At 51.7% G+C, this 27,399-nt stretch overlaps 1 protein-coding gene across 1 annotated transcript in view; it reads right to left on the reverse strand.

The window, feature by feature from the left end:
- CDH22 (cadherin 22) overlaps positions 1-27,049 on the reverse strand; it is a 123,956-nt gene extending 96,907 nt beyond the window's left edge. Inside the window, exon 1 of the mRNA XM_037812228.1 lies at positions 26,951-27,049. The gene's annotated coding sequence lies outside the window, so the exon portion shown is untranslated. The remainder of the gene's footprint in view (positions 1-26,950) is intronic.
- Positions 27,050-27,399: the final 350 nt, after the last annotated feature.

Raw genomic sequence — 27,399 nt, forward strand, 5'->3', positions numbered from 1 at the left:
CCAGAGACAGGGATATTTGGGAAGAGGCTGTGGCTAATAGCTCAGGTGACAGATGGGACCCGTCAGACCCTTCTTATACCATGAGATCCCTAGGGGAGGTCAAGGAAGAGTGGGGTCGCTGGACTGGACTTTTTAAGATGCTCAGGTTTCATAGGAAATTGGGATGAAACATGGGAGGAATGTGAAAATGTGTTTTGTAAACTGAAAAAAATGGCGCACACCTCCCCTGATACTCTTATTGTCACTGACACAGCCTTGCTCAGGCATCCAACATCCCTGCACCTTGGTATTCTGGGAGAATTGACACAGGTCTCTGGTAAATTCCCAGCTCACCTGAATCACTTGGCAGAAACAAGTTTTTATGTCAGTTCACAAACCGCCCCATGTAAGCCCTCCGACAAACACAGAGTACATTATTGCAAAGGCAGGTAACCGACAAAAGAAAATGGTCAGTTTTGCTTTTTCTTGTTTGTCACAGACACATCTGTCGACCTATACCTGGCATTCAGGATAATATCACATATGCCCCAAACTTCCAATTCAAAGGAGAAGGAGGAAGGGCAGGTGGAAGAGGGATAGAGCAAGACAGGCAGGTTACAGCTTATACTAAAACTAGCAGCTCCCGTTTTCTGAATGTTTACTGTGTGCTGGGCACATGCAGTAATTTTTACGTCAATCTACGACACGGGTGCTGTCATCATACATGCCTTTTACAGACGAGGGGAGGCAGGCCTAGGGCCTTGCAGCATCTCACCCAAATTCACACAGCTAGTAAGTGGCAGAGCTGGAATTTAAACCTTGTCTCGCTCTGAAGTCCACTATGAGAGCCTCCTCCCATCGCTAGACTCCATGAATACCAATATCTTCCTTTCTGTACCCAAAGACGCCGATGATTTTAATGATGTTGCTTCATTTATTCATTCAAAAAATAACTACCGAGTGCCTACTCTAGTTTGGCAAAGAGGAAGAATGGCAGGGAGCTGCATGGACAAAGGTCAGGGGGGCAGAGAGGAATGTGACGTCCCCAAGAAACCCTAGGCTTGGCGGGTTTGGGTCCAGAGTCACAGGCCTGGCTGGGTTGGGAGCAGTTCTGGGGAAAGAGGGGGTCTATAAACAGTGGGTGGAGATGGGGGTGGGGCAGGAGTGAGGCGGGAGAGCAGGCAAGAAGTCGGGCTTCCTTATTTATTACCTCTGGGCTCTCAAATGCATGACTACCAGGCAGAAGTGACAAAATAAAAAGGGAAAGGAAAAAATGCCAGCTACAGCCAGAATAAAATCAGGGCAAATAGAATAAAACCTGACAGCCAAGTATAAATAAATATTCGTAAAAGAGTTAAAGGACAGATTAAAATAAAAACACCAAATGCAATTCTTACCCCTTGACAAATGCAGTGCGAATTGGGTTCTTTTAATCAAATGTTTGGCAGGTGTATGAATTATTTATAATTCAATATCGGGTAGTTAAATGGAAAATGGAAGATGTTCCAGTCGTCTTCTCGGAGCTTATCCGCCTCCCCCAGTGAGTTCTCCCCGGGAAAGGGGGTGGCTGGGTGGGTGATTGCCCCTCCCCCATGCCAGGTGCAGGGCTGGACCCTGGAGCCCGAAATCCTTGCCTCGTTCTGGGCGTCACCATTTGTCACCTTGCTCCCTTGTCACAAGCCTTCCCGCTGCTCAGGGCTTTGTTCAGGAGGGAGTCCCCTCAGTGCCCGGGCCAGCAGTGGGGGCAGCTGGCCAGGTGTGGGGGTGCTGGAGGTCCGGAGTCAGGGTTTCTCATCCCTGGGCTCCAACAGACCCCGGGCATGCTCCTGTGCAAGTCTTTGCCCTGCTCTGGGTCCTTCTCCCTCTGATGAGATTCTCTGTGGCCATCATTTTACATTCCCACGTCACATTTCCGTTTCAGAGAGCATTGCCATGTGTGGTCCTCACCCCATCCGTCTGCAGCAGAAAGTGTGATAACTGTCCCCACTCTACAGAGAAGAAAACCGAGGCTCAGAAGATGCCTGGATGTGTCTCTGGTCTCACCGCTGGTAAGAGCTCAAGGTGGGGTTGGAAGCCAGGTCTCCAGACTCCAAGTTCACAGGGAGAGGAATCCTGGGAGCAGATAGAGGCCTGGAGTCTGGGTGGAGCGGGCAGGGCAGGAGCTTCAGAAGCAGACAGAATGAGATTCCAGTTCCAGCTCTGAAGTCCCCACCTGCGTGGCCTGGGGCATGATACCTCACTTCTCCGATCCTCTTCGATCCTCCGTGGTCCGGTTGCCTCCTCTGCCCACTGCACTAGTAATAACAGATCCCCTTGGGGCCATTGTGAGGATTCGGAGAAGGTGAAGTCACGTGCCGGGTGCGCCCCTCAGTGAAAGCCGGACGTGGCTGTTACCGCAGCCCCGAGAAAGTACCCTCATTTTACAGATGAGGAAACTGAGGCCCAGAGAGACAAAGCAACTCCCCCAAAGTCATTGAGTGAGTCAGTGGCAGGGAATCCAGGTCTCTGGGAGCATGTGGGCTCCCCCCAGGTACCACCCTGCTCTGATTCTGAACTGGATCCTGCACCCCTCCCGAGGCCCAAGGAGCAGCCTCACTCTGAACCATGGGACGTTCTGCTCTTGCCGGCCCCACTCCCATCTCCCTCGCTCTTTGATAATCACACAGACACATGCACGCACATACACGTGCACGCACTCACATGGCTGGGGTGAGGTGAGAGGCACCTGGGGTGCAAAATTTCAGAAGGCGCTCACGTTAGGGCAGTGTAAGTGTAGGGCTTACACGTGTACCCCAGGTGCCGAGCTCGCAGCATCTGGGGTGCCCCCCCTCCACGCACCCTGCAAATGGAGGCAGGAGCTGAGGATCCCCCCAACCAGATGCCGCCTGATGTCCCTGAGCGGCAGATGAATGAGTCCTCACAGCCAATAAACGGCTGTGGGAAAGGTGGTAGAGGGAAGGTAATTAGTCCCCTTAATGCCAATTTCAGACTAATCTCTCACACTTAAGGAAATTGTTCCAATGATTTTCTTACTTTCAGGGGAGCCCGTTAAGTAACAATTAGAAAAATAGATATGGTAGGAGATAAGAAAATGGATTTCATAACGACAAGCTGCCTAAGCACACCAAGAGCCTGGAACAGGATGGAGAGACGGAGCCTCCTGGGGTGGGTGAGTCAGAGTTCCAGGGCCCTTGGCAGGACACAGACCCCCGGGGCAAGAGTCTGCCGGCGTAGGGGCCTCTGCAGGGTCCGGGGCCCACTGCGGGGAATTCAGACCTCAGCACCTTCAGGATCTTCTGGAGCAGCCAAGAAACCTTTATGGAATGCCTGCTGCTTGCAAGTGGCTTTGCTGGGTGCTTTCCCTCCAGCAGCCCCACGGGGCAGGTGTAAGTATCTCCATTTTACGGAGGAGGCGGGTGGCTCAGAGGCAGGGGTGATGGTGTGCAGCCAGCCCTACTGGTTGTTTTCAGGTGTCTTGTGTTCTGACTGATCAACACCCATGTTGTACAGGCTGTTAGTGGTTTTGAATATCGGCCCCTGGTCATGTGACAGGGGTGTAGGTTGCAATCTAGAATTGGAATTCATGGCCTCTGATAGATACCCAGGGCTTACACCATTTCTGCCCCCATCAGCCACCTCTGTATAATGAGTCCGGGTGGGAAGGAGGCTTGGAGGGGATGGCAAGGAGCCAGGAGAAACTGTTTCCTGCAAAAATCAGGGTGGCTTTGCCAGGTGGGAAAGTGGGAGGGAGATCTATTGGACAAGGAAGAATGTTCCAGTGTCTATACTTTCTGGGATGGGCACAGGCTATTTTTTCCTGTCTCCCTATCACCATTCATTCCTGCCTCCCCATCTTTGCTGAGGCTGTACCATCCATCTCCACCTGATCTGCCTGTCACTTTTTCTCGTCACTCCAAATACTCCAGAGCCTGCCTGGAGGCCAGCCCTGATCACTCCTGGACTTAGCCCCAACAGACCCAAAGTTCCCCTTCACCTTTGAACCTACGACTCAGTGGTCCCTAATTTTTGCTGCAGTGCATTCTGGGGAGCTTAACCTTGCCTGCCCAGTGCCTTTCCTGTCTGTGGACCAAGTTGGCATTATCAGCAGAAACCACCTGGTGATTGGCTCTGGCAGGGAGAAGAATTGCTCTCTCACAGTCTAAGTGGGAAAATGTGACTTTGTGAAAATGTCAATGTGACATTTCTCCTGGGGTCATGGGCTGGGTTGTGCATTCAAGTCTTTCCTTCAGCTCCCCCAGGCACAATGTAAACCTCTGCTGTGCAGAATTTGGACCTTATTTGGAAAGAGCTCCTAGAGTAGAGTTCTGAACCAGGGGTGATTTGCTCCCCCTTCCTTCCCAGCAAGGACAATTGCAATGTCTAGAGACATTTTTGGTTGTTGCTGAGGTGGTACTACTCGTATCTAGTGGGTGGAGCCCAGGGATGCTGCTAAACATATATGCTGAGTGGCCCCCACAACAAAGAAATATCCAGCCCCAAATGTCACTAGGCTGTGGTCCTAATCATCTAATCCAATGTCCCCATTAGTAACTTCCCTACGAGCTGGGGGCAGGACCTGGGTCTCCCGACTGTGTCTACCTCTAGGATTAAACAGTGAAGGGGCATTAGGCCTCTGAGTCAAAGATTCAGCATTCTTACACTTTTTGTTTTCAATTTGACAAATACATATTTTGCTCCTATATGTGACAGGCATGGTGCAAGGTGCAGGGGATTCAGAGACAGGACCTCTGCCCTTTTGGGGTGTGCAGTGTGGTGGACTCTGAGCCGGGTGACCTTAAACATGTCTCTTCCTACTCTGAGCCACAGTTTTCTCATCTCTAAAATGGGCACAACAACACATCTCTCCCAGCATTTTTGCAGGTCTTCAATAAATTGTCTAATACAATCTTGGAGCCTTGATAAACATTGAAGGGGATCGGATGCTTCTCCTACCTCAAGAGGGCTGGGACTGGCAGGTGGTGGGGATAGGTTTTTCTATTTGGAAATGAGAAAATGAAGGAATTATTGTGCACTTACTATATGCTCTCTCACCCAGCTTTTTGCAATAGCCTCCTACGGTGTCCTCCTATCAACCCTGGAATGCAGGTGTTTTCTTCCTCAAAGTGCAGATGAGGGAACTGAGGCTCGGAGAGGGAAAGAGACATGCTTGGGCGGGTCGAACGGCATGGCTGGGATTTGAATCCAGCTCCCCTGGCTCTGGCTCTCCCCTTTTGGCCACCTCCAGGGCCCTTTACAAAGGTGCTGGGCAGGGAGTCAGGGGCTGAGCCTGACCAGGCCTCGCCCTCCGGCCTCATTCCCTGGCATCCCCCCAGGTCTCAGTCTCACCCCATTAGCACTGCTTTCGAAAGTGCGGACCGACGGCGGCGCGTTATTGCCCACATAAATCAGGCAGCTCCGAGTATGGAACACCTTTAAACAAACAGCTGATGGGAGTGAAGTTCCAGGATCATTATTAATAGCTTTTCATTTCGGTGGCCGCTGTGCTGTGACATGCCTTCCCAGCAGAAGCCCCGCGCAGCCAGCCCCCATCGGCTGATCCCCCGAGTCCACCAGTCAGAATGAATGACTGTACCTTTGTGTTAATTGTGGAGCCCAAGCCACCCGCAGAATGCTAATAGGGCCAAGTGGGAGGGGGCGGTGCCAGTCTTGCCTGGCTGCAGGACAGGGAAGGACCCCACCTCGGGCCCTCCTCCCCAGCAGCCAGCAACGGGATCTTTCCAACATACTTATCTGAGCGCCACCCTCCCCGGCTAGAGAAAGCCCCAGGACTCCCTGTGGCCCAGAGCCAAGTGCAGGCTCATCTGTCTGCCATCCGGGGCCTTTCATGTCTCATCCTGTCTGTCGTGCCAGCCTCCTTGCTCGCCATTGTTGCACCACACCACTCTGTCCTGCTCAAACTACCGTTCATTCATTTATTCGTTCAACAAACATGGACTGAGTCCTCTGAAGGATGCAGGAGATTATGCTGTGAATGAGGTGGACATGGTCCCTTGGCTCATGGATTAAACATCAAGCAGAAAAGCCAGAGGTCTGTGGGCTCAGCAGACTGCTTGGGTCCATGTCCCAGTTTGGCTCTTTAATGTTTGCATGGCCTGGCGCAAATCATTTCTTCTGTTTCTCAGTTTTCTCCTCCGTAGAATAGGAATAGTAATGGCAGCTACCTCATAGGGCGGTGAGAGGGAGTTAAACGACTAAAGATGCAGGCAAAACGCTTACTACAGTGCCCAGCAGGAAGTGTCGGCAACGGTTAGCTATTATGATCGTTAATAACTTGGGAGTTCATTAGAACGTACGGTGACGACTCCAAAAGAAAAGTTCAGGGAGCAAGGAGAGCATTAGACGGGGGGCCGGGCTGAGTTTGGGGTCAGTGAAGGGTTCCCCGAGGAAGCCTGAGGGGGGGGCCCTGAGGCTGGATGGATCCGGTGAAGCCGAGAAACCTAAAAGGTACTCACTGAGGCCACATGTCAGGGGTGATGGGGAAGGGAGCGCTGAGCTGAGCCTGCAGACGCAGCTGGGGCCACTGTGCACAAGGCCCTGTGGCCTTGGTACGTTTTATTTATTTATTTATTTTATTTTTTTTTTTTCTCTGATGTTTGTACTTCTAGTTTAATTATGCAAATGGAAATAATCTTGACATGATTTAAAATACCATAATTGATTTCAGTGAACAAAGACTAATTTTGATAAATAAAAATCTATTACCATATATTTCATGAATCTTTTGTTTGCCCTTCAAATATAGCATAACCAACATACATACGGATATTTTCCTCACACAGAAATATAAGTCCTCTTTGTTCTCTAGGTAGCTTCCAAATAACATTCTATCCTGGTTATTGTAATTTCAGCAAGTAAATTCATAGTGACAAATTTACACACCTAAGTAAAATTAGAAATACATAATGCCCTTCATTTTAGTTTTGTCTTTTGAATAAACATTTAATTCCCACAAAAATATCTGTGTAAATGTAATCCATGATTTCATAGGAGCTTGATTAAGTCCCACATTTCTTGCCTATTGCTAAGCTTGAAGAAGGGGCACTCCCCAAATATGGGTCCGTTGCTCGGCACAGCTAATAGAAGTAACAGCTAATAGAGTCACAAGTGCTGAAGAGGAAAAGATGGTTTGATTTACAGCGGAGGAAAGCAGGGGACATTTTCCCAAATCTGCTTCCCTCAAGTCTTTCTCCAGTTGGGTTTTATCCCCCGGTTTAGAGACAAAGAGATAATCATGCAACAAGAGTGATAGACAAAAGGCCCTTCTATCTGGGAGGTTTGGGGCAATTTCCCAGAGATTCTTTAATTGGCTAAACCCATTAGAGACAAAAGGAGTCAATTTAGTTATTTCCAGTTTTCCCATTTTCTTCAGGAGCCAGGTGGCGAGGTGCAAACTTTATATTTACATATTGCTTAACAGGTTTGAAGAACTTCGGTAATTTGTTATCTCCTGTTTTCCAGTCTTTTTCAGGAGCCAGGAAACTTTCATTTGCATATGATTGCAGACTTTACATTTACAAATTGCTCCTTTGTGAAAATAGGAGCTTCCATTGTATCTGTCTATAGCTTTGAAGGGTACAGTTTATAATTTCTTGCTTGTTTACTGTTTAAGATTATATTTTAAAAGTCACTGCTACAAGCTGAGTTTTGATTTGGTTGTAGTTTGCACACAGCTAAAGCCTTTTTTTAAAAAATGAAAATATAAAAATTGGTGCATCAGCTTCAAAAGGCCCATCAAGCAGCATCCAGTTGTATTTCCGTGTTACTGTGGCCAACAGAATTCTAAGATGACTCTCAGTGGTCCCCAGCTCCTGGTATTCACGCTCTTGCACAATCCCTTCTCATTGACTGTGGGCTGGATCGAGTGCCTTGCTTCTAATGAACAGACTTAAAGTCTCAGAGAAAGCCTTCCTCTTCCCAAATCAGTGCTTCATCCAGTCAGGGTGAAGGTGAGCCCAAAAGGGTTTCTGGCAGAATTTTTATCCCAACTCTCAGATACAGGTGATGTCCCAGCCCCTCGCGAGTGGGGGACGGATTTAGTCACGTGTTTCCATCCATCAGTAGCCACAGACGCTGTCCTACAGGGAGACTCGGACCCATCCTTGGTACGTTTTAAATTTCATCCTAAAGGCAGTGAGAAGCTGTTGAAAGCTTCTGAAGCCAGGACTGACACGAACCTTATTCTGATTTGAAACTCACCCAGGCCACTGTGTGGGGGAAGCAAGATGGGCCCCACTCCAGCCCTGCTGGGACCTCAGGTTGACTGATAAGGAAACAAGGAGAGAAGGCCGAGATCCAGGTGAGCAGTGATGGTGGGCTGGACTGGGGTGTGGGCAGTGGGGATGGTGGGGAAGGAGTGGGCAGCTTCTAGAGACCTGTCAGAAGTAGAATTCTCAGGATGTGGTAGGGGTGCTATGGGGAAACATGAAAGAGGGTCAGATTGGGGAAGACTCTGAGGTAGCCCCATTTGCTGATTGGGGAAACAGAGAGGGAGTTTGGAGCAAGTTTGGAGGGTAGGGGACCATGAGCTCAGTTTGCCATGCCCTGAACATGCTAGCAGTTGTGGTCCTCTGAGTCTTTGCATGTCCTGTTCTTTCTCCCTGGAAAGCTCTTTCCTAATCTTTTCTGATGGGGAATTTTTAAATTAATCACTCAAGGCCAAGTGCCAATGCCTCTCCCAGATATGAGTCTTCCCCAGCCACCCCAGATTCAGTCTCCCTCTCTGGATCCCTACTCCACCCCCCACCCTGCACCTGGTAGACTTCTTGGCTCCTTTTTTGTTCCTCCATCATCACCCTATATACACTGGAGGGGTACAGAGTTTAGTTTTGGAGTCTCTCCTCTTTTCCATCACATCCCCTTTGTAGGTGACTTCATGCAATCCCTTGGCTTTAAAAACCATCTGATTGCTGCTGACACCAAATGTGTATCCCAACCCAGACTTCTCCCTGCAACTCCAAATCAGATATCCCCCTGCCCATTTAACATCTCCATCTGGATGTCAAAATGCACTTCAAATTTCGGTCCAAAACCAAACTCCTGAGTTCCACCCCACAAAAACAACATTGATAAAATAAAATGAATTGTAAAACTGCTCCTCTTCCAAAGTTCCCCATTTCAGTAACTGGCAACTCCATTATTCTAGCTGCTTCCACCAAAACCCTGGGAGTCATTCTTGACTTCACCCTTTCTCACACCCACGTCCAATCCCATCAGCGAAGCCTGCCAGCTCTACCTTAAAATAGACACAGAACATGATGGGTCCCACCACCTTCCTTGTTAACAGCCCAGCTCAAGCCCCCATCCTCACTCACCTGGATCACGGCATCCACTCCTAACTGGCCTCCCTGCTTCCGCCCTTGCCCCCTATAGACTGTCTTTAGTTACGGTGTTAAAGCGTAAATCAGATCATAACACTTCTCCTCTCAACACTCCTTTGGCTTCTCGTCTTGGAGCAAAATGCCTTGCAGGACCCAACAGATGACCTTGCCTTTCCTTAGCTCTCTGCCATTCTCCTACCTCTTGCCCCATCCTCTCTTCTAGCCACACTGGCCTCCTCGCTGCTCTTTGAATATACTAGATGTGTCCCCTCCTCAGGCTTTGCACTTGTAGATTCTTTTGCCAGAACACTCTTGCCTCTGGTGGCTGCCTGGCTCGCTCTATCCCTTCCTTCGGGGGACTGCTCAAACGTCTCACCTTGGTGAGGCTCCGTCTGACAACCTGAGATAAAACAGCTCCCCCACCTCCCTAGCCCTCCCTATTCCCCTCATCCTGCTTTCCTCCACCATAGAAATTATCACTATCTGATAAGTATAAATATACTTGTTTATTTGGTTATTGTCTGTTTCCTCACCCTCGATGTTAGCTACATGAATATAGGGACTATGTCTTTTTTGCTTAATGCTTCATTCCAGCATCTAGAATGATGCTTGGCATATAATAGGCACTCGATGGATGTTTCTTGAATCACTCTGGAATCATTGCTTTTGACAGTCTGTCTGCTTGTCTGTCTCCCCCAGTAGAAAGCAGGCAACAACTGGGTCCAATTCCCCACTAGTTTTCTGGTGCCTAACATAGAGTGGATGCTCATTAAATGTTTGAGTGAGCAAATGAATAAATAATAGCATTTCCAGATGGATTGCCTGAGGTGGTGTGAGAGAGGGGTTATGAAATAGAGCTGCCTCCTGGAGCCTGTCACTCCTGGGGCCCTTTCTGCTTCTCCCCAAGAACTTGAGGTCACCTTGGAGGAGACTAGAAAGTTGAGCCAAAGAATCTCCAGATTCCAGAAGGTACAGGGGTCAGGATTTAAGAACTGGTACTGGAAGGATCTGGAGGAGTACGTTTTCTATTGGGCTTTATGTTTGGGGCTAACATTTGGATTTAGAATTCTGTTTGAGGTTAAGGGAATCTGAGATTTTGAAACAGGTTAAGGGGTTAGGTTTAGGGTTTGGATTAAAGCTTGGGGTTTGGAGTCCAGGTTGAAGTTTTGGAATTAAGATTAAGCACCTGGGTTTCAGGTTAAGGGTGAGAGTTGGGACTTGGGCCTGAGGTTTGCAGTCACCTGATTTTGAGAATGGTGAAGGGATTGGAAATTGGTGGGGAAGTGGGATGAAGTTTGTCAGTGACATTCATGGTCCAACATGATGACATCCATTAGATTGTAAAAGCTTCTCTGCCAGGAAAGTGCAGGGCAGAAGCTCACATTTCCTAGCAAAGTTCTAGAGCAGGGGTTCTCCGTTTGCTACCTGGGGAACATTTGGCAGTATCTGAACACAGATTTGGTTGTCAGATCTGGAGGGGGATAGTGCTGTTGACATCCAGTGGGCAGAGCCCAGGGATGCTGCTCAACATCCTACAATGCCCAGGGCAGTCCCTGTAACAGTTATCTGGGCCAAAATGTTAATAGTGCTGAGGTCAAGCACCCCTGGGCTGGAGAATTTAACCTGAAGCATCAGCCAAGAGTACAAGTGTTTGGGGCTGATGGGCTGGTTTGATGGAGACCTGTTATAGAGTGAGGTGCAGGTGCCCATGGCCCTCCCCTCCCCCTGGATTCAGCTTCTCACAGCTGTCTCTGGCTCTGGCAGACTTCAGGGTAGAGGAAGAGAGTGAGGGTGGAGATGGGGAGGGAGAGGGAGGAGAGGGCCGGCCCAATCTGTCAGGGGATCCAAGAAACTACAGACAAGAGGGGTGGAAGCTGCTGAGAGAGAGAGACTCATAGCCTTGGCAGGGTCACAGAGGCCCAAAGCTGGGTCTGTGGGAGGCCTAGGGGTCAGAGAGCTGTAGAGAGATGGCTCTGGAGAGGCCATTGTCTGAGGAACCCTCTGCCACTCATGTGAGTGCCTTGTTCACTCATGTGAGAATTCATACAATAACAGTGCTACTGCCATTACTACTAATAATAGTTAATACCTGCATAGCACTTACTCTTTTCTAAGTACTTTGCATCTGTTAACTCATTTTTAACCTCCCCACCAAGCCTATGTGGTAGGTACTGTTACGGTCACCATTTTACAGATGAGAAATCAAGGCACAGAGAGGTTAAATAAGCAAGATCTGGCTTCAGAATTTGCACTTTAAGGCTGAGGGTTTCCATTTGCAGTACAGGGGCTCATGGTGGGGGTCCCCTGACTTACTAGGTTGTTTGTCTTTCTCTACCATCTACATCCATGATCTCATCACATCCTCTCAACAGTATCCTGAGATAGGTGCTATTATTACTGCCACTGATGAAGCAACCCGGCTCAGAGTGATTAAGTACCTCTCCACACAGCCAGGACCACCTGACATCAAGGCCACTCTGCTTGTCTGCCTTACACCTTGGGGTGTACCTCGGCACAACCCATAGTATACACCTCAGTGGCTCGTTTGATCTTTACAAACAAGGTCTCAGACTGCAGGATCCCTCAACCTTGGCACTGTTGACATTTTGACCTGGATAATCCTTTGGGATGAGGGTCTGTCCTGTACAGTACAGGAAATTTAGAAGCACCCTGGCTTCCAGATGCCAATAGCACCACCACCCCAATTATGACAACCAAAAATGTCTCCAGACATTGCCAAATGTCCCCTGGTGGGGGAAGTCACCCTTGGTTGAGAACCACTGCCCCAGAGAGTTAGCAAGAAGGATTATCCATGAAACTGGGATCTTGGAAACTGAGGCATGGAGAGGGGTGGTGTCTTGCTCAAGATCACTAGAGTCAGTGGCAAGCCAGACCCAAGTCCATGCCAAGAGGAAGGCTTGCTGCTGAGCTTTCCTGCTGGGACTGTGCTCCCCCAGTGCAGGTGTTGAATGCCAGCAGTGTGACAGGGGCTGGCCTGGGCATCCCCCTGGTGAAGCAGGGCTGGGTCCAGGCTGTCCATCCCACCACATGCAAAGGACCCACTGGGGCAACCTCTTCTTGCCTGAGCCCTCTACTCTCTGGCTGAATTGAGGTGGGATTTACTCTGCTCCCACTGGTGGTGCTGTGAAAATAGTTCAAGTTTTGATGTCAGACAGGCAAGATTTCAAATCCCAGCTCTGCTATATCTTTGCTGGGGGATGCCAGGTCCTGCAAAGAATATCTCTGATTCTTTGTTTCCCCATCTGGAAAATGGGCAGTTGGGATTAGAGCATCTCAAAGACCCAACTAGCTCTGTTGCTCTGATTTTCTGACAAAGCAACATGTCTTGTGTTTTAGTCCTGGCTGTGCCCTCAATTCAAGGTGGCACTTTGGGCAAGTCACTGTCCTTGCTGGGAATTCAGTTTCCTCAACCTACTGTTCACCTCCAGGATGCCAACACTTTAGTCACATGGAAATTCTCTGTTTTCTAAGCTGTGAACACTTCCCCACCTTTGCTGATACAATGCTATTCTCCCCTTTATCCACCTGGAGAACCTATTCGTACTTCAAGACTGAACTCAGATCATTTGCTCCAGGAAGATTTTGTTGTTCCTGAAGGCAGAGTTAATCACTCCCTCCTCCGTGCTCCCTTAGCCCTACCACCCTCTAGATAAGTATTGGCTACCAGTGGGCACGTGTGTGCTTGTGAATGTGGGTGTGTGTGTGTGTGTGTTCACTAGACTGAAAGAGTCCCAGAAGGCAGTCATTGGGTCTCCCTAATCCTCAAATCCTCATGACTCACATGGTGCCTGGCACAGAGAAGGTGCTCATTAAATGTTCAGTGAATAAGAGTGAATGAATGGGGGGGGGGGGTAGATGGTTGCCAAGACCCTTTGTGGTTCGAACGCTCTAAAATTCAGGGAAGGAAGCCAACCTCTTGCTGTCACCCAGTCTCATATGCAGAGGACTGCCTCCACCCCAATCTCAGCAAGTGCCTGCCGCCCCAGCCGCCCACGCAGTCTGCTGGACCAGCTAGTACCTTGGACAGCGACCAGACACTGTTAAAAACCGCTTTCATCCTACAAGGTGCTCTGTGCAGACTTGCATCCTTACATGTGCATGGGAGACAAGTACTCGTAGAAGAGACCTTGCTTCTTCCATTTCCAACCCATCCCAGACCCTGCTGAGGACTGGGCAGGGACTATTCTTCACATTTATGCTTCTGAATGTGCAGCCCCTGCCCAAACTACAGGAGGACCCAAGGAGGAGGAAATACCTTGGAATTCCCTCACTCTCATATCTCCTCCAGGAATCTCTCCTTTCTTCTAAGCCACATGTTCTCAAATTGCCCTCAACCCCTCTTTCCGGAATTTCTCTGTGCCCTTCGACATCATCCACTCAACAGGTATTTTCTGGAAAGTTATAAAAAAAGCACTAACTTTATCCTTAACTTCTTGGGACCTCAAAGTTCATTCACCTGTAAAATGGGTGTAGGCGAGGGTAGGAATTCATACAAGATTCAAGTCCTTAAAAGGGGCAGCTCTGTGGTTTTATATTGACTTCTCAATGCAACGTGTCTATTTCAACTTTGACCAGACACTTTTACAAATGGAGCTGCATGTCCCAGTCCAGCTGTGTGACTTGGTAAGTCTCTTCCCTCCTCTAGGCCCCTGGTGGCAAAGTGAGGAGGTTTCTGGTCTTTAAGTTTGGGTTCCCCTCTGGGATTCTGAGTCTCTAGGATTCTATTAAAATGCTGGGGGGGCCATGCCACCTCCTCTTTCTTCCTCCAACCCCTTTCCACAGAGGAAGGGGCTGCAGCCTCAGGAGGACGTGGGGAGGGACTGGAGCTTCCTGGGGTGGGTAGGGTGGTGTAGAGAGGAGGATCTGTCCTAGCTCGGGTGTGAGAGACGAGTTAACAGCTCAATTGTTATTTCAATTACACGGATTATTTGAAAACAATGTTATGAGTTTCATCACTGACAACCCCGGAAATCAGCTGCCATGGCAACCAGAGTAATGAATGGCTCTGACCAGCCAATCAGAAGTTCCAGCTGCAGCCTCAGTTTGTACAAACTCTCTCCCCTCCTTGGTGGCCCCTCCCACCCCATCTTGGGGCAGTGGCCTGGGAGGAGGCAGGAAAAGAGAGGGGCACGTGGAATGACCACTCTGTAGAAGAGAAGAGGACAAATGAGGAAACAGAGGCCTAAGGAGGACAGGAACTCCTGTTTATCCCAAATTCCTCAAGGGCAAGTGTCATGTCTGGTCCTGTACCGTCCTAGTGCCCAGCCCTCTCTGGCACAGAGCAGGCACTCAGTACATGCCCAGCTGCGATGGGGAGGGGCTACCAAGACCATGCTCCACTCCCTGCTCAGCCAGACTGCAGGAGGGAATTCTCAGAGACTCCTGACAACGTGCCTTGGTCCTGCTCCATCAAGGGGACACAGCAGTCGCTTATCTTTCGTTGATGGGGAGCAAGGAGTCATGCAAGGGACTTCTGCTGGGCCAGGAAAAGGGCAGGTGAGACCTGAGGGTGGGGGTGGGGTGTTAAGAGATGTCCCTGGAGCTCTGGACCCCTTTCCGTGATGCCCTCTGCAGATGCTGCCTCTGTGTGCATTGTCCTTGGGTCCGACCTTCTCTCACTGAGGCAACCCAGCAGTCTCTAGAAAAAGCCTTTAACTTCAAGAACTTTCTGTGTGCCCCTATTCAGAGAGAGGCCTGAAAGCTGGCTGGGCTCCAGAAACCAATTCTGAAAAGTCCATTTCCTATCCTGCTTGAGCTCCCCTGCTGTCCACTCCTCTGTCACTGAATTCCTCGTCAATTTCATTTAACAAAGCCTTATATAGGGCTTGCCAGGTGCCAGGCACTGTTCTAAGCACTTTATGAATATGAGCTCATTTAATCCTGCCTTGTGAGGCAGGTGCAGTGGTTATTATGCCCATTTTACAGATTGGGAAACTGAGGAGGCACAGTAGCATGTGCAAGGTCAAGCTGCTAGGGAGAAGCACAGCCTGGCTCCAGAGTCCAAGCTCTTATCTGCTGTACTAATATGGTCTGACTTGAGTCTTGCCTGATAACCAAAAGACTGTCATAAAATTCAAATATTGTTGTCTCATCTTATACCTGGAGCCCCACCCCACCCCACCCCACCCCACACCCCTGCCCTGAAGTACATAGAGCCTCTTTTTTATCTTCTTAGTTAGAGAAAGGTGGGCAGAGGTGTACAGAACAAGCTCTGGGGATTTGACTAAGTCGTTATTCATAGATAAATGCTGGTCTCCACAGCCCAGAGATCTGATCTGGCTGTCAGGCAGGGAGGGACAGCTTCATTCACTTGGTTCCTACCGTGAGCCAGGGCACTTTTACCCATTACCTTATTCATTTCCAGAAACAACCTGGCAAGGGAAGTCTTACCCTCTCCATTTTACAGATGAGGAAAGCGAGGCTCAGGAAGCCAGAGTGAGGAGCGGTGCCCAGCTCTGAGCTTCCCACATTAGCACAAGATGCGGCTCCTTGCCTCAAGGGCCTGCTGAAAGAGACAAGACAAGGGCTGAAAGGGGGCTTGCAGCCTTTCACCCACGTAAAGCTCAGCCCAGGACAGCAAAGGTCTGCAGGTGGGAACGGCCCCTAGGCAGTGGCTTAGCGGGAGCAGGTGTGTGTCTGGGCTCAGCAGGGGACCACGTCAGATGATGAGATGGGGCCTCCAACGCCAAGCAGACGGTTTAGAGCTGATGAGTGAGGCCATGGGGAGCCATGGCTGGCTTAGGAGCCCTTTTCCCTCTCTCTCTGGAGGCAGCCTCCCTCTCGCACAGTGGAGCAATTTCCCAAAGCATTTTCTCTAATTTGTGATTGTTTTCCCAACCCAGAAGCAGTGAGAGTTTCCAGCTTCTCCCAGCCCAGGAGCTGAGCTTAGCTGAGCTGTCAAAGCCGCTGGTCTCCACCCCCAGCCCGGCCCACTTGGGAACCTACAGGTCCCTCTGCCCCAAAAGCCCCTCAGGGGACTATACAGACGATTTAAGGGGAGGGTCTTCTAAGCCCAAGTCCAGGAGCTTCTTTCCCAGCCTGAAGCCTACTGATCCGACGCAGGGACCTAGGGTGGCCTGAGAGCACCACCAGCTCCTGGCTGACTGTGCCTGCAGCATGGGGGGGGGGCTGGCACCCCAAGACAGAAGGCAGCACGAGGGCTCTGGAAGGGGCCAGGGACTCCAAGAGAGAATGAGGCTCAGAGGGGAGCACAGAAACTGAGAGAATGAGGGCTCTGGAAGGAGGGGCATACTGGAAAATGACAAGGAGCTAAGTGACGTGGCCAGGGGCTTGGTGAGGGGCCTGGGTCTCCAGGAAGGGGGGGGGGGACTCAGTGGGAGGTGGGAGGCTTCTATGAAGGGGGAAGGGTTCTGTGGGGGGAGGAGTGGGTTCTGGGGAATCGAGGTCCTCCACAATGAGAGGGAGAGGGCCTCCACAAAGGGAAGGGGCTCAGAGAAGAGATGGGGAGTCTACGAGAAGCAGAGGTTCTAGGAAGAGAAGGGCGTCTGAGAAAGGGTAGGCATTCTGGCCAGGGACTAGCTAGGTAGCCTAGGAGTTGTGAGGTGAACAGGGGCTCTTGAGGGGACCAAGGTTCAAAAGAGAGAACACAGACAGGCTCACCGTGGGAAACAGGGACTAAATAGAGGGTGACAGAGGCTCTGGGGGGAGGGGTCAGGGGTTGTGTAAGGGGATGGGGACTCAAAGAGGAATGTTGGCTTATGAAGAGATGGGGGCTGAGTGAGGGGAATGGAGGGGTGCTCCCTCTAAGGGTTGTTTTGAGAATTAAACGTAGCCACCATCCTCACCCACCCCACCTCCAATTACCCAGCTGTCCCATTTAGCCTGGCTTATCCAAGCCCCAGGCTCACCTGCCTTGGCTCTCTTCCCTGAGGGTCTCCTCACCCTGGTCCTCTGGTCCTTTGCTCACCCAACCCTATTTTTCTTCAAGACCAAGCTCTGAGCCCTCCTCTACTAACCTCTCCATAAATGCCCCAGTCTACACCCATTTCCTCTACTCTAGGTCACCTCTATAGACCTTCAATATCCCTTATAGCCCAAATACATTGTCCAGCAGGTACTTCAGTCATCTGTAGTGATCAATAAGGGGGTTCTCTCCAGCTGCAAGTGCAGCCAGTTTCTCTGTTCTGTTCTGGGAAGAGAACACAGCTGATCTGCAGGCCTCCTTCTATCAGTGCTTCCTTTGTAGCTTTGGAGACAAAGTCTCCTCTCAAATTTTCTCTATCCCTTCCATTGGTTTTTCTAATCACTGTCGCCATTATCAGCCATCACCAAATGATTGTGGTAAGATTTTATCAGAACCTGGCACACAGTAGGCATGCAGTAACTGTATCTTGGGTGGAAGGATGAAGTGTTGGATTTGTGGATGAATGGGTAGCGAGAAGATGAACAGAAGGTAGATGGTGCATGTGTGGGTGGATGACAGGTGGGTGGAGGTGGGTGAGGGGTGGACTGAGTGTAGATGGTACTTAATGGAGGTGGGTGGGCAGGAAGATGACAGATTGGATGGATGGATGGATGGATGGATGGATGGATTGTTTAGATGGGATACTGGATGGATGAATAATCTCGGCTGGCATCTCAACTTTTCCCCAGATCTCCCAGGTTTAGACTCCTCAAATTTGCTTAATTGCACCTCTGTTCTCACAGACACCCAGGCTTGAACCCAGGTCATACTTCCTTTCTCCCTCTCCTCTGTCTCCCTCAATCAACCAGCTCCCAGTCCTGTTGGTCCCTCTCTCCTTCGTGCCTTTTCTCCACTGGCCCCTCTTCTCTATAACCTCACTCATCTCCTGGGTGATTTCAGTTGCTCCTGCCCTCTGCATCCTTTCTCTTTCCTTCAAGTCTGTCCTAGAACATCAGCAGCAGCTTGATCTTCCTAAAGCTCAATTTCAGTCAGCAACCTTCAATAGCTCCCTATTGCCTCTGTATAAATTTCTCAGCCTGGAGTTTCACACTTCTGAATTCAGCTGATCCTCCCCTCTCTCCACGAGAGATGTCCTCTCTCTCGTTCCTCCCCTTCTTCTCTTTATGCTCTGATCAAAGCAGGCCACTAGCTGTCACTCAAGCATTCACCAAGCCCCACTCCCTTGCTCATGCTGTCCCCACCACTTGCAGCACCCTACTGTCACCTCCACCTGTGGCAGAGCCATCCTAGGCTTCAACATACAACTTGCAGGCTGCCTCCCTCATCAAGGAAACCCTCCTCGATCCCCTCAACCAGTTATAACAAAATGAGCCACTTTGTTGAGACACATTCAGTGAGCATCTACTATGTGCCTAACAGGCTAATAGGGCCCTGATGGTGGGAGGGGATGACACAAGATGAGAAAGACACAACTTTGCCTCCAAGGAGACACAGCTTGCTTGTGTAGGCACATGTGTGATTGTGCCACTTGCACATAAACATACAGAATTCAGGGGGTAACAAAGGCAAAATAGTGTAATATTTAGTAGCTAAACCTTACAGAGTGCTCACTATGGGCCAGGCACTGTTCTAGATGCTTTACTTCCATTAGCTCATTAATCCTTTTAACAAAACTATGAGGTAGGTACAGAGGAGGAAAGTGAAGTCGGTGGCTTATCTAAGGTCACTCCGCTAACAGGTGGCAGAGCTGGGACCGGAACCTGGACAGTCTTGCTCCTGGATCTGTGCTCCAACAGCACAGCATGGCATAAATAGTACCTCATCTGGACCACCCACCCCGTCTCCCATTGTGCAGTGTTCTTGGCTCCTCTGCCAATCTATTCCCCTTCCCTTTAAGCCCTTAGTAGAAGCTCGGCCGTGGAAGGTGGACGAAGTTAGGGGCAAGGGACTCAGTCTGCCCTTGAGACACCTTAGAACCCTGGGCAACTTCTTTCCTTTCCCTGAGCCTCAGCCCCCATCTTTTTAATGATGTTAGGCTCATTGATCCTTAAAGCCTCCTTCAACTCTAAACCCATCCTACTTAGATGATGGAAGATACAAATTCCTGGGGCAAGGCCACCTCTTGGCCTCAGGGCCTGGCTGCTTCTTCCAGGAACTCCCCGTTGTCCCAGAATACACAATTTCAGCCCCTGTTCCCTGTGGCCCCCTCTCTGAGGCCACAGTCCTGTGTCTGGTCACCCAAATCTGTCCCATTCGTCACCCGCCCATCATCTTGTCTGCCTGCTGACCTGGATCCGCCTGCCTCTGCTACCCATCCATCAGCCTGCCTGAGCCATCCACCTTGTGTCCCCCGTCTGCCTGGCGTCTGCCACTCTGCCCATCACACACACACATACACACACACACACACACACACAGTCCTCCTCCCCACCCCACCCCCATCCTCTGTTCTGCAAGTGCCACAGTGACAACAGTGGAGACTGGCAGGAGTGGGGGACTTCTTTTCACTCACAGACGAGTCCCCTTCCTTAACACCAGGACATGCCCGCCAGGAGCCTAACAGTTCTTTGTCATCCAGCGTGCTCTCCCTTCCCTGGAGACCCCCTGCCCCCTCCTCACTGGGCCCAAGGGCTTCTACTTGAGGAATCCAGTCAGGGCCACATGGCTCCTGCCAAAAATGTCCAAGTGGCCACAGAGGAAATCACTGGACAAGCACATGAAGATGTGTGTACAAGGATGTTCATCGCAGAAGTGTTTGTAATAGCGAAGGAAGGATTGGAAATGGCCCAAACATCCGACAGTGGGGGCTGGTTAAATGACTTATGGTCCAGCCACACAATGGAGAACCATGCAGCTCTTAAAAAATGATGATGTAGATGTATATTTATTGAAATGGCAAGACATTCACCATATATTATAGAGTGAAAAAAGCAAGTTACAGTGGCATATGTATAAAGCAAGATGCCATTTTTATTTTTAAAAGATCTACATATGTCAAGAAGGATATGCACCTAAATGGCAGCCAAGTGTTGGTCAGATTATGGCTAATTAAAAGTGCTCTCATATATAAAAAGGTACATACATACATATATATGAATTTACACACACACTTACAATCACACTGTGATACTTCCCGCGAGCCCAGCACTGCGCTAAGCCTTTGTCTGTTTTAGCTTATTTATTCTTCCCTTTGAGCCTACAAGGTAGGTTTTATTAAAACCATTTTCTAGATGAGGAAACAGAGTCTCACTCCACTGGTAAGTGGCTGGGCCAAGATGTAAACCTGGTTCTGCCTGACTCCAGAGCCTGCACTGTTAATCAGTAAGTTGTCATGTTTCTCATTTTGTTTATCTGTAACTTGCCTATTAAAAAAAAAACAAACCCAAATATATATTTACTTGGGTGATAAAGAAATGACAAAAATTAACAACAAGAGAACAAGACTGCCCTGGGCTCCCTTGGGCTCCATCGGCCCAAGCTGCCCTCCTCTGCCAGCCCCTGGAAATCGGGTTGGTTGGGTCCCCTGGGGACGCGGTGACCATCGTGCTTACAGCCAGTCCCTGTATATTGTGGCTTCAAGGCTGTGTGGTCTGAGGCCCCCTCCTTAAGCCCAAATTTAACTCAGCTCAAGGCAGTGGGGACTCGCTTTTTGCCAGGTGTCCACTGGGGAGACCAAAGTGCAAAAGTGCAGGGCCGGCCTCAGGCTCTCCTGACCTGGGGCAGAGTTCCTCACCCTTGGCACTATCGCCATTTGGGGCCAGGTAGTCCCATACCCTGGAGGATGTTTAGCAGCATCCATGGCCTTTACCCACAAGATGCCAGTAGCGAACGCCCCTCTTGTCATGATAATCAGAAATGTCTCCACTCATTGTCAGATGTTCCCCGGGTGCCAAAATAACCCCTGGTTGAGAACCACTGATCTGGTGGATAATACAAGGCAGGCAGTAAAAAATGTCTTAAGAAATATCTAAACAGATTGGGAGTTCAGTAAGGAAGGATGTCTCATGTGTCTGGATGGGTCAGAGAAGGCTTCCTGGGTCTGTCAGGGCTCATCTCATTCTACAGCTATCCTGGGTGATCTCATCCATCTTCGTGGCTTCCAGAGCATGTCTCAGGGTGGTCCTGGGATTTTCTATACAACTGTCCCTGGGCCTTTTCCACTTTCATGTGCAATAGCCTCTGATTTCCAACCTCCCAACAAATGGTCTCCATCTCTTCTTGAAAGCCCCCCTCCTACCATGTTCACCATCTCCATAACCCACACAGCCTCCCAAGTCAGAAACGGGGACCCCACCAGCCCCCCATGTCCAAGCAGTCACCCAGCCCTGTCTATCCTACTCCTCAAACCCTCACTCATCCTTTTCCACTCCCCAAGCCCGGCCACCATCAGCCCTGGACCCGTCTTTTCCAGCAATCCATTCTCCACACAGCAGCCAGAGTGAAGCTTCTGAAAGCAAATCTGACCATGTAACGCCTTGGCTTAAAACACTTCGGTGGTTCCCCACTGTTCCCAGGATAAAGTCCAAGCTCCTTCACGCGGCTCTCAAGACCCACAGGACCTGGCTTTTGCTTACCTCCTTGGCCCTGTTTCCCAGGCCTCCAATTCCCCAAGCCCCTTCCTCTATGCATCAGGCTTAGGCCAACTGGACGTGCATTTCCTCCAGTGTTCTCCCTTGCCTCAGGGCGCTGGTCCAGGCTATACCCTTGGCCTGGAACCCTCTTTCCCTGCTCCCATGCATCCAACCTCGTTCCCTCCATAACTGACTCAACCCCCAGGTCTCTGCTTAAACCTCACTTCTTCCTGGAAGCCTCTGCTGGTCCCCTATTGGCTCTTATCATGGATTATGAGAATCGTTTAATTGTCTGTCTCCTTCCCAGGATCACTAGACTGCTGTCGGCTCAGGTTCTGTCTCCTTGCTCACCATTGTAACTGTGGTATTTAGCACAATGCTTAGCACATAGTTAACACTCAATATACGGTATAAATATATTTTTAAAATGAATAACAAATGGATGGATGGACCGACAGGGATGGATGGATGCAAAGATGGGGTAATATTTGGATTCAGTCTTCAAGGCTACAAAAGATTTTCAGGGGAAGGGCATTGAGGTAGTGGGATCAGCATGAGCAAAGGGCAGGTGTGGCTGGATGCAGGCGTGTCAGAGTGGTGGTGGCACAGTGAGAGATAAAGGAGGATGCAGATGGATTACAAGGACCTTGAACGTCAACGTGCCGAGTCTGGACTTAATTCAGTAGGCAATGGGGAGCCATGGAAGGGTTTTAATCAAGCGAGTGACACAATCCCACCTGTGTTAGAGAACCATCACTCTGGCTGCAGCAGGGATTGGTGGGGAGGGGATCAGAAGCTGGAGGAGGCTGCCACAAAGGTTTAGGCAGAAGCCAGCGAGTTCTGCACTGGAGCAGGGATCCTGGGATGGATGAGAGGAGAGAAAAAGTAAAGACTAGTCTGAAATGAATCTGTGGGGATCTAGAACCTGCTCCTGCTCCCCTGGCTGCAGGAGGACACCAGGCAGCTTCCACCTCCCTTGGGGCAAAGGCAGCCTGATGAAGGCTCCTGAGGTCAGAGGCAGATCCTGGTGGTCCTAACTCACCTCTGGTCGTGGACAAAACCAAGGAGAGAGGCACAGCCGCCTTCAGTCCCATGGGAACCAAGGGACATATACAGAGGGATAATAACAACAAGACTGCTTCATCCATGGACTTTCCTGTGTGCCACTTAAGCACATACACACTCATGGACATTTTATCCTTCCAACAACCCAATGCAGTATGTATTACTGTTTCCTCCATTTCACAGAGGAGGAAATTCAGACTCAGAGAGAGAAAATAACTTGCACAAACTCACACAGCCAAGAAGTCACAAACCCAGGCTGGTCTGACTCCAATGTCCATACTCTTGATAGCTATTTATATTCTACAAGGGAGGGAGCTGGCAGTGAGCAGACAGCTGAAGGTTTGTACATCCAAGGAGGAAATAAGAAGTTTCTAGCCTAGCACAGTAAGTCACAGTCCCAGGGGCAGGGCCCTGATGATGGATCATGGAGGGAAATGAGCTGGGATGGGGGTGGCGGTGGGGGTGGAGGGTGGGAAGAGGCAAGGGAAACCCTCCCAGTCCCTGCACCCCTGTGTTCAGACCCAGACTCACGTGCAGAAAGGTGTGTCCCTACTGTAAGAGAACTTGGCTAAGGAGTGATCAGTGTGTATATCCTTTATCACAGCTGGGTCACCACTAGCTTTTGTGGGAACTAGAGAAAGGCATCTTCCTCAGGAGCCATGACTGGTGAGTATACCAAGCCTTTTGGCAAATTAGATAACGGTGCCTCTTCCTCCAGGAGGACATAGTCTGCCCTTAGACCACCCGGCTTGTTGAGTGGAGCTTATAATAGATTTCAGTCCCTGCTTCCTTCCTGCACTGAATGCCCTTGGACAATCAACAACCTATGCAACTGTACATGACAGCCCTGCCTCCAGCCCGGCCCTAGCCTGTACCTTTCTTCCCCAGCAGCCACTCTGTCTCATCCTCAGTGAGGGAAACAACTTCCCTGCACCTTACCCCCCACCCCCACCCCTTGGCCACCATATACAAAGAGTTCAGACAAGGTCCTATCATGCAAATGCCCTGATGAGAAAGTGAATGCCAGAGCCACCCTGGTGGTGAAGAAAATCTAGGCTTCCTCTAGAGAGCTCAGAATCAAAACACAAGGTTCTAGAAAGTGCTCCATCTTAAGGACACTCTGAGAAGCCCAGACAAGTGGCAGGTGTGTCAACCTTGCCGGGGGCCTAAGGCCTCTCTCCCTGAGCTGGACCTAAGGCCTGGGGCTCCTTTCAGCCTGACTGGAGTAGATTCCTTGCCTTGTCCCCACCCCCTAGCACCTTCCCCAGCTCAGGGTGGGGAAGACCCAGCACTGAGGCCCCAACCCAGGAGCCTCTTAGGGTCTCCTCTTCCCCCAGGAACCACCTGACTCCATCCCCAGCTCCCTCCCCTCCCAGGCCCACTGCTGCCTGAGTTACATAAACAGGAATTGTTCTCTCTCTCTCTCACTCTCTCTCTGAATACCTGAGGCTGCATTTCTGAACGGAGCTTCCTGATGGAAGAAAAAGGAAAATAAATAAATAAAGAAAGAAAGAACAGCAAGAGGAGAGGAAATTTAATTGGCTGACTCCTATCACCATGTGGTAAATAAACTGGCTGCTCCAAACTTTGTTAACTCAGGAGGAGGAAACTGGCCCTCCTGGGGTCTCTGCCCCCAGCTTCAGCCCAGCCTCCTCCTGGAGGGCCTGGTACACTATGCTCCAGTGAAGGCTGCAGAAAAATCAGAGCCCTGAGCCGTGGCAGGGGGCTTGGGAGCCCTGCCTGTAGGTGCCATTATTTCCAGACTATCAGAAATGCCCTGCGACCACAGCCACCCTCTGGCACGCACACTTTACATAAGGGCTGTGACTTGCCTGGGGTCACCCTGCACCTTCAGGGCACAAGCTGTGTCCTCAGTGCCTGTTCTTTAGGTTTCTCTGGCAAAGGCATTTCAACAGCTTTCCCAGTCCTGGCACTGACCTGGGGGCTACAGGGGTCTAACTTAAACACCTCTGGCTGCATTTAAGCAGGGGTCTTCTTGCTATGCCTGCAGAGTGAATGCAAGAAATTGCTCCATTTTCTCTCCTAAGATTTGCCCAACACATAAGGAGAGTTGTTAAGTCCTGGAAGTCAGATACTGGGTCACCCTGTGACCTCAGGCCTCTATTTTCAATGCTTTAAAATGGGAAAGTGGGTGGCCCAGGTGATCTGGAATGTGCTCACAAGCAGGAACAGGGTGGGGGATTCTCATCTCCAGGAGCCAGTTGAAAGGCCGCCTGAGGAGGGGTCGCTGCTCCTTAGCTGAGAGAGAGCTGGCAGGCCTTGCCAAACACCTGGCCAGGGTGTGTGTGTGTGTGTGTGTGTGTGTGTGTGTGTGGCATTGGCAGTTGTGGTCCCAGAAGGGCACACAGGCACCCCAGGAAACAGTGTTTCAGGGTTTAAATGTTGCTGATGGCCTCTCCTTCCAGAAGGGAAGGAAGCAGTTGTCTCCCTTGCACCCCAGCTCTGGGCCAGATACTGGGAGAGGGAGGGGAGCAGGGCCCGAGTGAAGTGGGGAAGTGATTGGGGCAGGGAGGCGGGAGATGAGGGAGCAGGGAGCAGGTGACTGCTGCAGAGGAAGAGAGACAGGTAGGATGGAAGGCAGGTGGGGGAGGGAGTGGTCAGAGATGGGCAAATATCTAAGGGATGGCATCACGGGGGTAGAGACCAAATTCCAAAAAGGGCTGTAGAATAGAGGTCATTAGTGGGGGCAGAGTGGACACGAACGGGCCCATATAGGAGGCACTAATGAGACTCTGGGGGCACTGGGGGTGCTGATCCCGGGGAGTGAGGTGGAATAGTGGGGGAAGAACCAGATGAGTTCCAGAACCGCTGGAGGGTTGGCAGAAGGCTGGCTGCAGCAGTGCAGGCCCTCAAATGTGCCGCTGCCTGTGCTGGGGGCACCTCAGTCTGTCCCAGGGACCCGGAAAGAACTGAATCAGACCCAAGAGAAACGAATTGGCATGCAACCCCTGGCCTTGCCCCAGGGGGTGGGAAAAAGACACGAGGACTCCCAAAAGCGCCAGCGCAAGTGGAGGGAGTGCTCGACAGGCTTCCAGCGGCGGCCCACCGCTGCCCTGCCCTGCCCTGCCCTGCAGCTCGGGGAGACCTCCACGGACTACGGAGTTAGCTCCGCCCTCTGCAGTCCCGCCTGGGGGGCCACAGCTGGGGCGGGGGCCCAACAGTGCCACAGAAAACGGAATGAGACGGGTCTGGCCCGTGCCCACCTCCAGCCGCGGACCCCGCGCGCCCACACAGTCCATGCCTCCCTCTTCCCTCCGCAGCGCCCTGGCATCCAGGATCAGTCCCAAGTGGTGCTCCCTTTGGACGTGAGGCCGTCGGGGTCCGTCCTCCTTTCGTGGTGGGGACGGTGTCTCCGGAGCCGGGTCATCGGGAAGAGGGCAGCGCTGCCCCTCGCCGCCCGTCTGTCCGAGGGCCGGCTCGACGACTCGAGGGCAGCGGGGGTCCCCGCAGGGCGGCTGCCCTCTGAGGTGTCTGCAGCCGTGCGTGTCGCCACGGCTTGAGACTACCTCCGGGTGTCCCCAGACGCGACACGACCTCGAGCGCGCACACATACACACACACACCGGCGCGCACACGCTCACGCCGTGCGGTATTCCCCGGCCCCGGACCCCGCCTCTGGGAGGGGCCGGGGAGCCGAGACCCGGTAGCAGGGGGCCGGGAACGCCAGGGTCCCAGCCCCCGCGTTGAGGCTGCGGACCGCCTCCCCAGCCCCTTTCGGCGCACGGACTCGACCCCTGGCGGTGCCAACCCTCGGCCCACGGGGGTCCCGGAGTCTTCCGGGCGCGTGCCGTGCTGGGCGGGTGAGGGCCGCGGGCTCCGGGCCGAGAGGCTGCTCCGCTCCGCGCCGGGGAAAGTTTGGATGTGGGAAACTCCCTCCCCGCCCGCCCCGCGAGAGGAGGGGGCGCGCGGGGCTCGGGCGCAGACGCCCGGGCTCCCCCTGCGGCGGGAGGATCAGCCCTCCCGCGCCGCCTGCGGGGCCGCTCCCGCTGGCCAGGGGGCTCCCTTCCTACTGGGCAGCCTCCCCTCAGCAGCGATCCGGCCGCCCTTCCCGCGGCACCCCGCGCTCTTACCTCGGGGAGCGGCGCGGGGCTCCCCCCCAGTCCTGCCGCCTCGGGACGCTGCGTGGGGCGGGAGCCCCGGCGCGGGCGGGCTGGCGAGTCCGGCGCCCGGCGGCCGCCCGGAGGAGCCGGAGGGAGAGCGGGAGCGAGAGGGGGAGCCGCGGCGGCGTGTGCGCGCGTGTGTGTGAGCGAGAGAGCGAGAGAGAGCGCGAGGGAGTGAGCGAGCGGGAGCGAGGGAGTGTGCGTGTCTGACTAGGGGGGAAGTGTGCAAGGGACGGATCCCTTCCTTCCTCCCGCAGCCTCTGGTGGAGACTCCGAGAATGCAGCGCCCTCCGGGCAGGAGCGCCGCGCCGCGCTGAGTCGCAGGCGGCCACCTGGCCAGGACACCACAGTGGGGGAGCCGGGGCCCCCACTCCCCGGATCGCGCCCCTCCCGCGCCGGGAGGGGCCGGCCTTTCCATC

This window comes from Choloepus didactylus, chromosome 19, assembly GCF_015220235.1.
Source record: "Choloepus didactylus isolate mChoDid1 chromosome 19, mChoDid1.pri, whole genome shotgun sequence".
In the NCBI taxonomy this organism is placed as follows: Eukaryota; Metazoa; Chordata; class Mammalia; order Pilosa; family Megalonychidae; genus Choloepus; species Choloepus didactylus.